The sequence below is a fragment of the Phalangium opilio genome, unplaced genomic scaffold (assembly GCF_054372755.1).
Source record: "Phalangium opilio isolate 3A_F unplaced genomic scaffold, DU_Popi_V2 ptg000025l_1, whole genome shotgun sequence".
NCBI classification, from domain to species: Eukaryota; Metazoa; Arthropoda; class Arachnida; order Opiliones; family Phalangiidae; genus Phalangium; species Phalangium opilio.
In genome coordinates, this window is record NW_028324156.1 from 3,782,193 (window position 1) to 3,796,609 (window position 14,417).

The window sequence follows — 14,417 nt, forward strand, 5'->3', positions numbered from 1 at the left end:
AATTTCTGCGTGACTTTATAGTTCGTCAACTGGTCGAGAGAGTTTAAGGGTCAAGGCTTAAGTATCTTGGCCAGTAGACATTAATTAAACCAAGCTAGAGGCAACAATTAAACTCTACTTAAACCTTATAATCATCCTGTCATCGCGCTAGACAAAAACACCATCCTAATTTTTAATATACATTTGATGCGTTAATCTCCGGCACTGTTACGGATTGGTCTGGACAATGTCTGAATAAAACGAGGGGTCAATCACTGCTCATGGTAATCGGTGTACACGGTTGTACCTTTCACTGTACTTACTAAAAGGATTACGCGTAAACCCTTACCTTTGAGATTGCTTAACTCATTACGCGTAATCAGTAATCGGTATAAATGGACTCTTGGAAGTGATTAACCCCTCGGAATTAAATTAAATTTGTTCAAGAGGGGAAAAGAGTCGATGAAAAGTAACCTTGGGTAGAAGTCAGACATAAGGAGAGATGAGAGACTAAAGGCCCGTTCAGACAGTAGAGTAAAATCTTATGTTCCTGTTGGTCGCCTCGTTTATTTCGGTACGTTCAATTCCCTGTTCAGACGCGAGAGCACACGACTTAAAACGAGTTGTCGCGTATATGAAGTGATTTTCAACCAAGATTTTAAAATACTAAAATAGATGGACGTTTAAAATGACTAATACCGCACCAGGAATTGAATAAAACTGTTTTCATATATCGTCTGCTAAATCGTAGCTGACTCGATCACGCGTCACTAAGGCACGATCGAGTGAGCTATGGAAGCTAAAGAAAAGGCGCAAACGAGGTGGTAATGCCATCTCGACACTCACTACCCAACGAAACTGATAATAATTTTTAAACTAAACCCGCAAAGAATCTTTTATGCATAGTCATTGACACGTGTCTAATTAAGCGAGTAAAGAGTCTTCACCGACGTGAATGAACGTAAGATTTTACTCTAAAGTCTGAATGGACCTTGAAAAACAGGGGATGGAAAAGGAAAGAGCTCGGGAAGTATAGAAAAGAAAAAAGAAAAAAGGTTAAAAATACATCCGTGAAGATACGATTTTCTTTCTCCTCCCTCCCTCCCCAAGAACACCCCCGCCTAGGCCTAACTTTAAAAGTCTCACGATGAGGCAAAGGAAAAGGGAGAGAAATTAAGACCCTGGGATCAAGAAGACTAGGGATGAGGAAGCTCAAGAGCGGAAGGGGGAGAGATGGAAGATGAACATCACGAAAGTGAGGATAGAAAGACCTCCCAGGCACGTGACTTAACTATCGTCTACTTTCAGTTCCTCCCGACGGTTCTCTTCCGCTCTAGCATCCTCCCGCCAAGATATGATGTACCTTTTTTCCACCACCCGTATTTTCAAGGGAATTTAATTTTATAAGCGGTTTTTGAAGCTTCCAAGGGAGAGAGGTAGAGAAACCCAACGTGTATTAAAGGAAGTATACAGGAAGACGACGTTTATCGCTTCACAGATGCAGTTATGTCCCAAGCTGCTGGTAAACATTTCTATCAACTTTTGAGATGACAGTTTCGAGTTTTCATCTCGTATAAAAGTTGAGACGTATTTGACAAATTTTGCCAGGCTACTATATACCATAGACCGTCATTTTAGAAGTTAGTGAAGAAAAATTGGTCTTTTTAAAATGAGGTAAGTTAATATATATAATATTGTTCGCGCTTATGTTTGTCTTTCATAAGATAAAGGGGTGTACAATGCGCTGTGTAAGGGGGCGTGTCTAGAACTATATTTTTAAGCAGAACTGTTACAATTTCCTGGAGTAGTGATTGGGCAATATTGCGTGACTGTATTTCATTGCTTTGATAACGCTACGAAATTCACGCATGTCCAGTAGAGCTCTATTTGATGGAAGATAAGCGGCTTGATATGGGCCATGCCACTACACAACACACTGTACATTTCTCTAATATTGGATTCAGAAACTCCATCTTTAACTTTTGAAATTTGTTTCGACTTTAAAATTCATAAATTAAAATTATTTTTTTAAACCAACACGTTCCACAAATTAAAATATCATAACAATGGTATTGTAAATCATTAAAAAATAATTTATGGACTTTGAAATATTCGTTAATTTATGCAAAACAGTACGCGTATGATGGCGGTGATAATACAGTTACACTGGAAATTGTATCGGACCGTGACAAAGAATTAAATTAAATATGCACGATACGTCATTGGAAAAATAGCGTGGCTCCGCAACACGAATTCGTGATTTAATTTAAAATTACTAAAAAGCTAAACAAAAATTTCGTCACGTAAAATATTAAATGAATGGCGGGAGAAAAAAACGTAGACATAACTCTACCAGAAGTAACTTAAACTAACGTTATCAACAAGAAAAGAATTTAGGTTATGGCAGTACGCGTTTATTTATTGTATAATATATTTCAATGCGAACTTAGGCAGAAAAATAAACCTTGAACTTTCTCCCTCAAAACATTAAAATTAATTAACTGACGCTGGAATACATAAAGCTGCTAGGAATAATTGTATAGCCAGCCAGCCAACCATATTCTCAATGCATCTAGGCGGATTTTGTGCGAGGAGCTAGCTAGACTAATCACTATGTATGACGAATTTTACCTTGCGAATTAATAATCTACCTCGCTGTTCGCGAGCTTGTCATGAAGTGAATGAGGTAGGTCATAGATTCTCGTAAAGCGACGTCTGGTTTTGGAGCTTAGTAATGCAGACTAAATACGAGAAGATGGAAGTCCTGCAAAACTAACCGAGTGTAGTACTTCAATTCTCGCTTGTCATTCTGCTAGAACTAGCTCGAGCTGTAAGTCTCTTAGTAGCATTACGAAGTATAGGTAGTGTCATACTTATGCTAGGAGCATATCTTATAATAAACTTATGACTTACTGACGACGGTATTTTGACATTTTGAGCTGAATAATTCGAAGATTATGTTTGTTTTTGTTAGTGTTCAGGGAGCGCGAGCGTGCCCCATCCGTGAGAAACGACGGTTGTATATAAGACGAATTTCTGTCGGCTTTCGCGTTGAATAAAAGAGAAAATCCCTCTTCATATCTTTCAGGGAGTTTTAGAGGCCTTTCAAAAAGGAGAAGAAATACACACAACAGCCTTATGTTGTTATTCTTCCCTTCTTAACACCGCGCTGTCTGAACGGGAGTGGATAAAAGATGGATAGATGTATAGCAGCTACAAATATATCGGAATATAAAACAAGTTTTAAGCCTTGGTGACCCTTATAATGCCCCCAGGCTTGACCACAATCCCTGTATGCTATATTGTATAACCTTGATAAAAATCTTTATCGTTGACCAAAAGGGTTCTCCCCCATAGGAAATGAGAATGGAAATCGAGGTTTTATGGTATTCTGTTTCCTTTGGGATCAAAATGTTGTTACCATGGAAACGAACAACCGCTGGTGTTTACTTTGAATACTTTTAAAACTGTTCGGGCATCCACTTCAAAGGGTTAATGAAATGTTTCAAGGATAAGTCCAAGATTGACTGATGACTTATTATACAAAAACGAGTTTTGATTCGCAGTCCTTAGAAAACTGCATTTATACACAATCCGCGACACTTTTTCAAACCCGCTAAGGGCCAGAAACTAGAAATTATTATATGTATTGCAATTTGAAATGAACTTTTGTGGTTTTCTGGTAAATTTTTTGATTATTTTTAAATGCGTTTTCGGGCGAATGCTTTGCAATTAGGGAAAATTCGTGAACACTAGTTTAAAGAGGACATTTTGGTCTATTAGATTTGCGTGTTGCAAGGAGCCATCTTAATTACAACCGGAGATTTGACAAAAGGAATTTCAATATTATGGAAATACGGGGTTTTGTGGTCAATGTTTTGATTATTTTTAAATGCGTTTTCGGGCGAATGCTTTGCAATTAGGGAAAATTCGAGAACACTAGTTTAAAGAGTACATTTTGTTCTATTAGATTTGCGTGTTGCAAGGAGCCATCTTATTTACAACCGGAGATTTGACAAAAGGAATTTGAATATTATGGAAATATGGGGTTTTCTGGTCAATTTTTTGAATATTTTTAAATGCGTTTTCGGGCGAATGCTTTGCAATTAGGGAAAATTCGAGAACACTAGTTTAAAGAGGACATTTTGGTATATTAGATTTGCGTGTTGCAAGGAGCCATCTTATTTACAACCGGAGATTTGACAAAAGGAATTTGAATATTATTTGAATTGAAACTTTTATTGAAATGCTAGCGCGTGGTTTAATTTTTTTTTTTGAAACCTATACAAAAAGACCAAGTTAACCTTACACTACGAGAAATGAGATACTATACCTTTTCAGCCTTCTCTAGTGCCGTAAAGTTAGGCTGTGAGAATTGTGTATCCCCTTGGTCGCGAAACCTTGGGTCTAACCAGGGAGAAACCCTGGTCTAACTCGCAAAAATTTTTCGACCTCATAATGTTAATTAAGCTCCATAGAGTTTAACATTACGATTTCGGATTGAGTATAAATAGAAAATCCCGCCAAGGCCAAACCGCTTTACTTAGAAGGGTGAAAATTTGAAGGTATTTTACTCTTAAGTAGTAGGCAAGCACTAAGAAATATTTTTTGAAATCCACCGCCATCTTGAAAAATGGCGACCAAAAATGTAATAATACCTTTATGGAGTAACGTCCGTGCATTTCAACCGATTTCTTTAACAACTGGTTCCTTATTACCTATAGATAGGTTTTATGGTAAGCGTTTGGGCTTCAATTTGCCACCATCTTTAAAAATGGCGGCTGTAAAACTAACAAGTGACGTAAAAAAATCCGTATTAGCTAGATGTGGTTGGCGGTTGGGGAGGACGTGTTCGTACAATATAAACCGAATAGGCTTTCCAATCAATAAATACAATTTCACTTTCCCTTCAAAGGGATGAATCTTGCTTCGAAATGGGGTATTTTTGGCTTTGTCCATCTCTGGCCATTCCCTTCCCCCATCCCCCCGTATCTCTCAAATATATATACACCAGGGTCGTTCGGTCAGAAAAGCAATTTTAACTTTTCTCTGTCGGTTCGGAAATGAGGGGGAAAGTTGGTATTCCATTCAAGGAAGAACGCGATGCCGTTAAATTTGCAATTACATTCAAATTGCGCCAGCCATTTTTGGAAGTTTAGAAAGAGCGACCAGGATAGACAGATCACGTCTTATAACTATATACGTATACGCTCTTTTACTCTAAATTGAGCGAGCCCCTGATTCTTTTATGACCAAATAACGGTCGTAGGATGCCCATTTTCAAGCCATGTAATATGTACTGTCAGGAATACATACAGTCAATAGGAATATTTGCGACCCCATACCAAAAACGTTAATTCCTATGCGGGTTTTGTGGGTATACCGGCCTTGAGAACTTACTATTCATCACTCGTCATAATTCTGATGACATCCTTTTAACTGTAATTTCATTGGATGGTACCAACGCAAGTTCCTAGGCGCCCACGCTAGGTGCAACAGGCAGCGAGATATTCGTTATACATAATGATTAGTCTAGCTAGCTCTTCCCACAAAATACGACCTAGATACGTTGAGTAAAAATGGGTATACAATGATTCCTAGTAGCTATATGCATTCCCTGGACGTTATATGCTTTGAAGAAACCCTATAGCCTAAACCGAGAATTCCAAAAATAAAAAAAAATGGTACCATATAAGGAAAGTTTAAAAGTATCCCTGATTTTCTCACACCCTATCTTGGGCGCTAGACGTTTTCCGCTCAGTTTTCTTACAATTTCTTAACCTCTCTACGCTACTTCTCGGATCCTTCAACTGAGAAATATGTATTTTTGAATTTCCGCAACTGGAAACCTTTGCCAAGTTCATTAGACGAGGTAATACGTCAAAAGATGTGCACCTCCAGACAGAAAGTTTTTAAAAGAGAAAAAAAAGTCTAGAAGTTCTAAGTTCCAAGAAAAAGATGGAAAGAACTCGTGACGACGACGACCACCATTTCTCAGGATTGATAAATAAATCTGGGACACTTGCCCAGAAAAACGTCTTCTTTGACGTCTTAAAAGCTTTAATTTTATATTTTAAAACTCTCGAGGTTAAACCTTAAATGAACATTACGAAGAATTGGGCAATTTCAAGTGAAATTTATACCTCTACTTTTCAAAATGATTTAGCAAAACAATCACCTTCTTTATTACGCCAAAAAAACAGAGTAAATACTTAAAAAGATGCAGCAGCTCTAATATTGCCCCTTTAAGGCAGAGAGTACGTGTAATGAGCACGGAGCGGCACTTTTATAAATATGTTTACATTAAAATTATCTGTAAATACCCTATCAACATACTCTAACAAAGCGCGGCGTTATGGAAATGGAGCAGATCGCGGAACATCATAAAATGAAATTGGATATTTTGTTGATTTTATACAATTTCGTTCATGCCTTATTAAAGGGAGTATGAAACGCTAGAGCAGAGGTTAATTGTTTTGCTCTTTTCAAAGAGTATCATATACTCAACATGAACGTTTACTTTTACTTATGCCACTGTACATGATTGGTCCGCGCTCATGCTGTTATTTTTGTACAAAAACCTTTGTTAACGCTATGGAAAGAATGTTCATGAACATTTCGTTCAATTACTCGGGTTCTGAGCTCATGCTGTTGTTATCTGTGTATAAAAACATTTGTTAACACTATATGGCAAAACGTTTTATGAACATTCCGTTAAATTACTCGGGCTCTGATTGTTGTAATCCCAAGTATTTAATACGGTTTGAAAGGGGAGAAATTTGACTATAACATACTCAAAGGAAATTCCTGTATCTCTTCTAGAATCCTAAAAAAAAATTAAGTACAAAAACAAACCCCCGTGGAAATGATTAACCTAAAACCCTCCAAAATGGATGGATCTCCAATAGAATTAAAGTTATCACACTTCAACGTGACACTGTAAATACCTTAAAAACAATAAATAATTTGATGGACAAACGTAATACCTTTAAAAGAGGTTGTACACACTATCCAAAGAAGATATCTCCAATTATTCAAAACGAGTTTCATTCCCCCTTTAATTAAATTCAGTCTCCTACGCAAAATGAAGGTACACGGTGCTAGTTCATTTCCGTTTACGACTTAATTTGTCAATTACTCTAAGCCAAAAGGCGGGGGCAGGAGACTGTAGTCAAATTTTACAGAAGGATTCATAAGCATAAACCCCAGTAGTCGTAGACACGAAAAACGTACAGTACTTTATATAAAGGGCCTCCCTTTGTTTTGACTTCTTCCCGGGCGTCGAAAGTCGGCCTCCGTCCATAGAAACGTCAACTTAACCTAATACCCTCAACCCAAATCCCATCCAATAACATCCCTACTTTCACCCTCAGTTTCAAGTTAAACTCGTTAGAGTTTGTCACTATACCCAAAAGATTGTATAGAAAGAAAAAGAAAACAGAAATTTAGTCTTCACTCTAGAGAGAGCGAGAGATTCTAAAAAGAGGAACAGTTGCCAAAAATGTTCTTCCAGCAGCGACAGGCTGGGGAGAAAAATTCTATTTCATCCCATACTGTATTCTGTAGTTAGTTCCTTGTCGGGATACCCAGGAATCGGATGTTCTAGGCACCCAGAAGTTGGCGCTAAAAATTTTAGAGAGGCGAAATAGGAAAAGGGGTTTTCTTTCAACGTAGAAGAGACATTTTTCATAAAACTTCTACAGAAACATCTTCAAAACCATACCGGATACTGAAACCTAGTAGTTCTAGAGTCTCTTTAATAAAAAAAACGTGACATTCTCTGAAAGTCGCGCGCGCATTTGAACGTCAGTGAGTACAGTATCACTCACTGAATGTTATGTGCTACACTCAGGGTGCAGTGGTGCGGAAATTTACTACTTAAAGATCGTAAAGAAGTACCCTAACTTTTAAAAAAAAGTTGTTTTTTTGGTCCAAGAAAAAAATAATAAAAATAAAAACATCCAAGGATTAAAAGAAGAAAATTTTCTCCCAGGAAGATGTGATGTGAAGAAACGTTAAAAAAATAAAGACTTAAGTTGGTATGTATGTAATACTTTAGCTATAATGAAAGTATTAGAGTAGCGTTATTTGCATCCCATACTCGTTTTAACATAAGTTCATAAGATATGTTCCATCCATAAGTTTGTCACTGGTTACAAATTGGAGCTTGTCATGAAGTGATTGAAGTAGGCCATAGATTCGAGGTAAAGCGACGCCTGGTTTTTGGAACTGTCAAAGGCTTAATAATGCAGACTAAATAGGACCTAGATGGAAGTCCTGCAAAACTAACTAACCGAGTGTAGTACTTCAATTCTCGCTTGTCGTTCTGCTAGAACTAGCTCGAGCTGTAAGTCTCTCAGTAGCATTACGAAGTATAGGAAGTGTCATACTTATGGTAGGAACATATCACTTATAAACAATCAAAATTGGAATTAAATTGTCACGAGACATAATACAAATATAAAAAAGATATAAATGACAGTAAGTAAATGACATACCATTTTTGAAAAGAAAAACTCAAAAATTTCAATTATATTACGTAGCGAATATATAAATTTCTATTTCTAAAGAAGAAAACCCCATGTAGGGATAATATTAAAAAAGAAATCAGGATTCTGTCCAATTTCATATTATAATGAAAAAGATAATATACTCAGACATACGGAACGGATAACTTATGGCAAGCATAACCCTACTAAGATTGGTGTCAGATAAGACCCTTGGGGGTCGAGAAAAATTATTCAATTTAACACGGAAATGCTGGATATAAAAAAACCCTTTTCGGACGGAAAAAGGAAGGGGCAACGTCCTCTTGCTCTTGAGCTTCTTCATCCCTCCCCATCCTCATCCCAGCATCTTCCATTTTTTAGTAAGAGAAAGAGGAAGGAAGGGACTTTTCTTTCTTTCTTTCTTTTTATACTCCGGTTCTTTCAAGGATTAGGAATCGATGGAAAGCTATATAGCTACTTTTCTAATAACGATACATCACGAAATCGTTCTTTGGGAAGAAAAAGGGGAAGTTCGAGAGTGACTTGAAACATTCGTGAATGGACTGTTAATGGAGTGTAAGGCTTAGTTGGACCGTGTTTCTAATAAAACAACGTGTACGGTATTTATCGACTTCTCGCCATATTTCCTCTGTTCAATCGTGATACGCGTACGAATTCCGGAAAGAGAATAATACAACACACACACTATAAGGATAGATGAGATTTAAGAATGTATGCTATAGTCGACGCTATCTGACCACACACAAAATAAAGAGTACGGACCAAGGCCTACCACAATCCTTCAAGCGTGATATTGGAATTGAACGATGTTTGATTAGGGTTATTCACAGAGAGGCCTTGGTCGTTGATAGATAATAACAAAGGCAAAGGCAAAGGTCAAAGTGCATGTCAACGCGTAACGCCCTGGATGTTACAGGCATTTCAAATTCGTTTGAAGTTCGAACTTCTCAAACACTTAAGCCCAATTTTGAACACCTTACGTTTATACGCGTTAGTTACTAACAAAGGTCAAAGTGCATGTCAACGCGAAACGCTATGGATATTATAGGCACTTGAAATTCGTTTGAATTGCTCAAATACTTAAGCTTAATTTGAAAATGAAATATTAAAGACCTTACCTATATATACGTTAGTTACTAACAAAGGTCAAAGTGTATGTTAACACGTGACGCCCTGGATGTTATAGGCGCTTAGAATTGTTCAAATACTTAAGCCTAATTATTAAAGACCTTACGTCTATCTATACACGTTTTCGTATGTCGATTTTCGATCAGTAACTCCTGTTATCACAAATTAAAAATCTACGAATTTGCCAAAACAACTATAGTCGAGACGCAACCTAATCAATACACAAAATTTATACCATCCTAACCCTTTCACCGCAGGCAGTTAGGTACAGTACCATTCTTCATCTTAAGTAGGCGGGCGGGAATCACATTAGGGTTAGCGAGCAAGCGTCCGGAAGTCGAAAACAGGGGGAAGGCAAGCCTTGGCTATACACTCCGTTAGCAATTATAAGTATAGGCGTGGTTACTGTCATTCCCCCCCTTTCTTAATTAATAAATCTATTCATTCCCTTAGAGACAATTATAATTTTGGACAATTTTCCAGTTTCATATCTTGGCCACTAATCTACTGAGAGACGTCCCTTTACAATTCCCATGCTCCCCTCGAAAGGAAAAGCCTATTTGTTACCACAAGAATACATACAGCCGAATAGGAATCATCGTGTAGCCAGCCATTTTCACTCAACGTATCTAAGGCGGATTTTGTTTGGGAAGAGCAAACTAGACCAATCATTGTGAATGACGAATTTTACCTGGCGCGAATAGAGTAATGTCAGTCCTACGTATGCAAACGTCATACCCTTTTATATCTTAGCTCAGTGTCATCCCCCCTACCAGGCGCGTACAGTATCCCCTCTTACAAAAGCGCGCCTAGAGGGAGGGACACACAGTCTACTCCCCTCTCTACCGACACTACTCTATAATGATCTATCTCGATGCGCGTTGCACCTGGCGTCCGCAGGCAACCAATGAAATTACAGTTAGAAAGACGCTATCAGAATTATGAGGCGTGACAGGGATAGTAAGTTCTCTCCGCATAGAAATTAGCATCGTCACAATGATTCCTAGTAGCTGTATGTATTCCTGGTTACAAGCCCGCAGCCCTAGAAGGGTTGAACGCCTCTTACAACAAGAGGAGCTTCGCTTCTCGCCTTGCTTGCAATGTAAAGTCCCTTTTTCTTTCTCTGTGAAAAGGATCAAATCAATAAGAAGTTTTCTTTCAAACATCTCTCGCCTTAGGCTCAGACGCCGTCCAAAGGTTAGCTTAAGAAGGCCTTAAGAATAATTCTTATATTCTTTCGTGAAATTCTTTTGCTCCCATCCTAAAAACTACATCGCGCCCCCATTGTTTCAAAGAAAACGATAGAGCTTTTTTGCAGATGAATGATGCAGAAGTTTTAAAAAGGATGATAAATGTTACACGTGATCATAAGTCTCTCATCCGTATTATATTCTCTCCCATAGACTTTGAGGATGATTTTTTCAAGGTCTTTAAAACTACATGATTTAAGAAAGGACATAAGTTTATAAGATACGTTCCTTCCATAAGTATGACACTTCGTAATGCTACTGAGAGACTTACAGCTCGAGCTAGTTCGAGGGAGAACGACAAGCGAGAATTGAAGTATATACTATACATCATAAGTTTATGACTACACTCGGCTAGTTTTGCAGGACTTCCATCTTCCTCTTTAGTCTGCATTACTAAGCCTTTAACAGCGCCAAAACCAGGCGCTGTCGCTTTAACTCGAATCTACGACCTAACTCACTCACTTCATGACAAGGTCCAGTTTGTAACCAGTGACGAACTTATGGAGGAACATATCTTATGAACTTATGGTAAGGATTGAGAACTAGGAGCCTATTATGGAACCTTCTATAGTTTCATTTTGTTTGTAGAAAAGTTGTGTTCTGTTTTCTTGTTACTTTAACTTTGAAATAATTAATTCGGACTCTCATAAGTTTTAGCAAGGATACGTAGAGCTAATAGGTTGACCTTGAACACCAGAATGTTACGGTTGCAATATTTGGTATTTTAATTTAATAAATTTAGCTAAACTACAGCCTAAGGTCTTGAAATTAAAATACATATATAATCCATAAGCATTAGATACTAGGTACTAAAGTATAGAGTTTTGCCTCCATACTTCACAATTAAAGACAAGATACAAACTCTTCAACTATAATAATAATTGTAGAAGTACTGCACAAAGTCATAAAAAGAATGATAGCGATAGCATCGTGTGTGGTTTTAGATGGAAAGTTATTTTTTTAGATTCGTGGGATGGGGTGAGAGAGATAGAGAGAGCAAGAGAGAAAAAATAAAGAGGCGAGATGGCCTCCATCCTAGCTAGGCCTAATCACCGCCGGGAGCGAAAACCATCAGCTCAATTATTATTTTGCCTTTCCCCCCTATATAGCTTTAGTGTCTTTCCTGATAATGATTAGCCATTCACGTTGGGTTCAACCTTATCAACCCTGGGTGACGTCGATAAACGAGTTAGAAATGATACATCGCTAATATAGCTTTAAAAAAAAAATACAAGAGCCTTAATCTGTCCCAAAAACCAAGGCCTGTGTTTAATGAGATGCAAATAATATAAAAGCGAAGCTAGGCGAATAAGACTAACCCTTTGATTCAATATTTATAAGTGGGTAGATACTAGGTATGCCTGAATCAATGATGAAGATAGGCTTAGGAGTACAATGTTTAATGATATAGTGAAACAATAATGGTGATAGTGGGGAACAAAAATTTACAGGATTGCTTTTATCTTAATGGATGTTTAGGAAAGTTATCTGCAGGTTTTTATCTTCGAATATAGGCCTTTTTTCTTTAATTGATAAATTTCAAAACATCAAACAATTGTTTAAAGGGCAAGTCTAGATCGATTTTTTAGGGGGTTTAAAGCAAAGGGCGGCTCCGTTGATGCCCCTGAAAGATGCCTTTCCTGCTACACGTTGGTTAAGCTTGGCAAAGGCTAGTTAAACCAAAGGCCGGAACCAATTCGTGTCCAGAAGATTAGCCAGCATGCTAGGGGTGATAATGGAGCCGCCTGTTACTTTAATAACCTGGTTTTTAAATAATTTAAACAAAATTTGTATCTTCATTAAATGAAATATTAACCGATTTTAATAAAATTTGTTTTCTTTTAAATAGAGAAATACCTCAATAAATTGGATTTATAAAACTAATTTTAAATTAAACTTGCCCTTTAATGAAACGCAAATACTTAAGGTAAAGGCAGGAAGAAGAATTCAACCCTATTTTAAAAATTCCATTTAACTAACTCGGTATCTCGAGTGTTCTCAATTGACATACTTCAATTCAAACTTTATCAATGTCGCAATATAGTCAAAAACATTTTGGGATTTCTTTTTTCTCTAAATTATTGAGTAATAGGTCTCTGTTTCCGGCCTTTGGAGAGGATAGGTTTATGACATCCTAATGGTTAGAGCTTCCCTGCCACGTGATCTACGATTATTATGACCCATTTTTGATTTTTATTTTCATTTATTCTTCTTTTTTTTCAAAACGTTAATTTGAAAGTAGGGTTTAGTTATGGAGAAACTTTATATTTATTCTTGACCTACTAAAACAGTAGACTTTATTATGACCAGGGAATGTTTCCCCACTCGTGAGTAACACGAGCAGTTTTACTAAATAACTTTGTTCACGCAATATTTTCCAACTTCGGACAACTAAACTATATTTTAGGCCTTTTATTGAACGGTGAAAGTGCAGCTGAGTCAATTGCTCTATTTTAATTATAAAAGCATAAGTTCATTAAATGATATGTTGGCCATAAGTGTGTCACTGGTTAATGAGAGCTTGTCGTGAAGTGAATGAGGTAGGTCATAGATTCGAGGTAAAGCGATCGAGGTCATGGTCAGGCGCAGTCAAAGGCTTAGTAATGCGGACTAAATAGAGAGCTTTCAGTTTGAGGAGGATCTGAGTCTCATGACATAATTTACACTGGGTTTAAAGCAGGAATGAAGCTGAGACCACCCAATATGGCTACCAGAACAACGATAAGACTTGGGAGGGTGTGACGTACTACTATCCCATCTGAAAGCTCTCCATAGGAAGATGGAAGTCCTGCAAAAGTAAATTCTCGCTTGTCGTTCTCGAACTAGCTCGAGCTGTAAGTTTCTATCATTACGAAGTATAAGTAGTGTCATACTTATAAATGGAACACATCTTATAAACTTATGATAAAAGTTATAAATTTGATAATTCAAAACTGGCATCTAGATTTAGCTTTCAAATTTGTTTTGAACAACCAAATAGCCGCGGCGTTTGACTTCATTGACCTTTGACATTTAGAAAGGTTAATATAACACATAATAATTTCTAGCTAACAAACTTCTAAACCAAGTATATTATCAAATTAAGCGTATCACTAAAAATACATGCGACTTAAATTCTCCCTTTAAACTAAACTAAAATTAAATTATATTATATTGCATCTTGGGACTAAACAAACAGATAAATAAATAAATTAATTGAAAAGAAATGAAAAAACGAAATTAATTCTAACCTTCAACATACATACACGAAAAAGCCTTGTAAAATTTCGGCGTTAATTACGAATTAGCCAAAGCGTCCTTTATCATAATCCTCCTAATTGATTTCCTCATCACTTATAGGGAGAGGCGCTTTACTCTTACCGAAACCTCTTACGAATATGACCTTGAAGTCGAGGTCATGACCCTGCATTCGCGGAAAAAGCTAGCGGAAGCTAAGGAGATCGATATAGTATACCGTAATATACAAAAATACTAGAGAAAGATGTTAAAAAAAGGTCCCAAATAAAACCTAAGCCTTTTTTCTCCCTCTCTCTCTCTATGGGAGAATCAC

At 37.1% G+C, this 14,417-nt stretch overlaps 1 long non-coding RNA gene across 1 annotated transcript in view; it reads right to left on the reverse strand.

The window, feature by feature from the left end:
* LOC149691840 (uncharacterized) overlaps positions 1 to 14,417 on the reverse strand; it is a 52,293-nt gene that overhangs the window by 23,075 nt on the left and 14,801 nt on the right. The window lies entirely within an intron of this gene.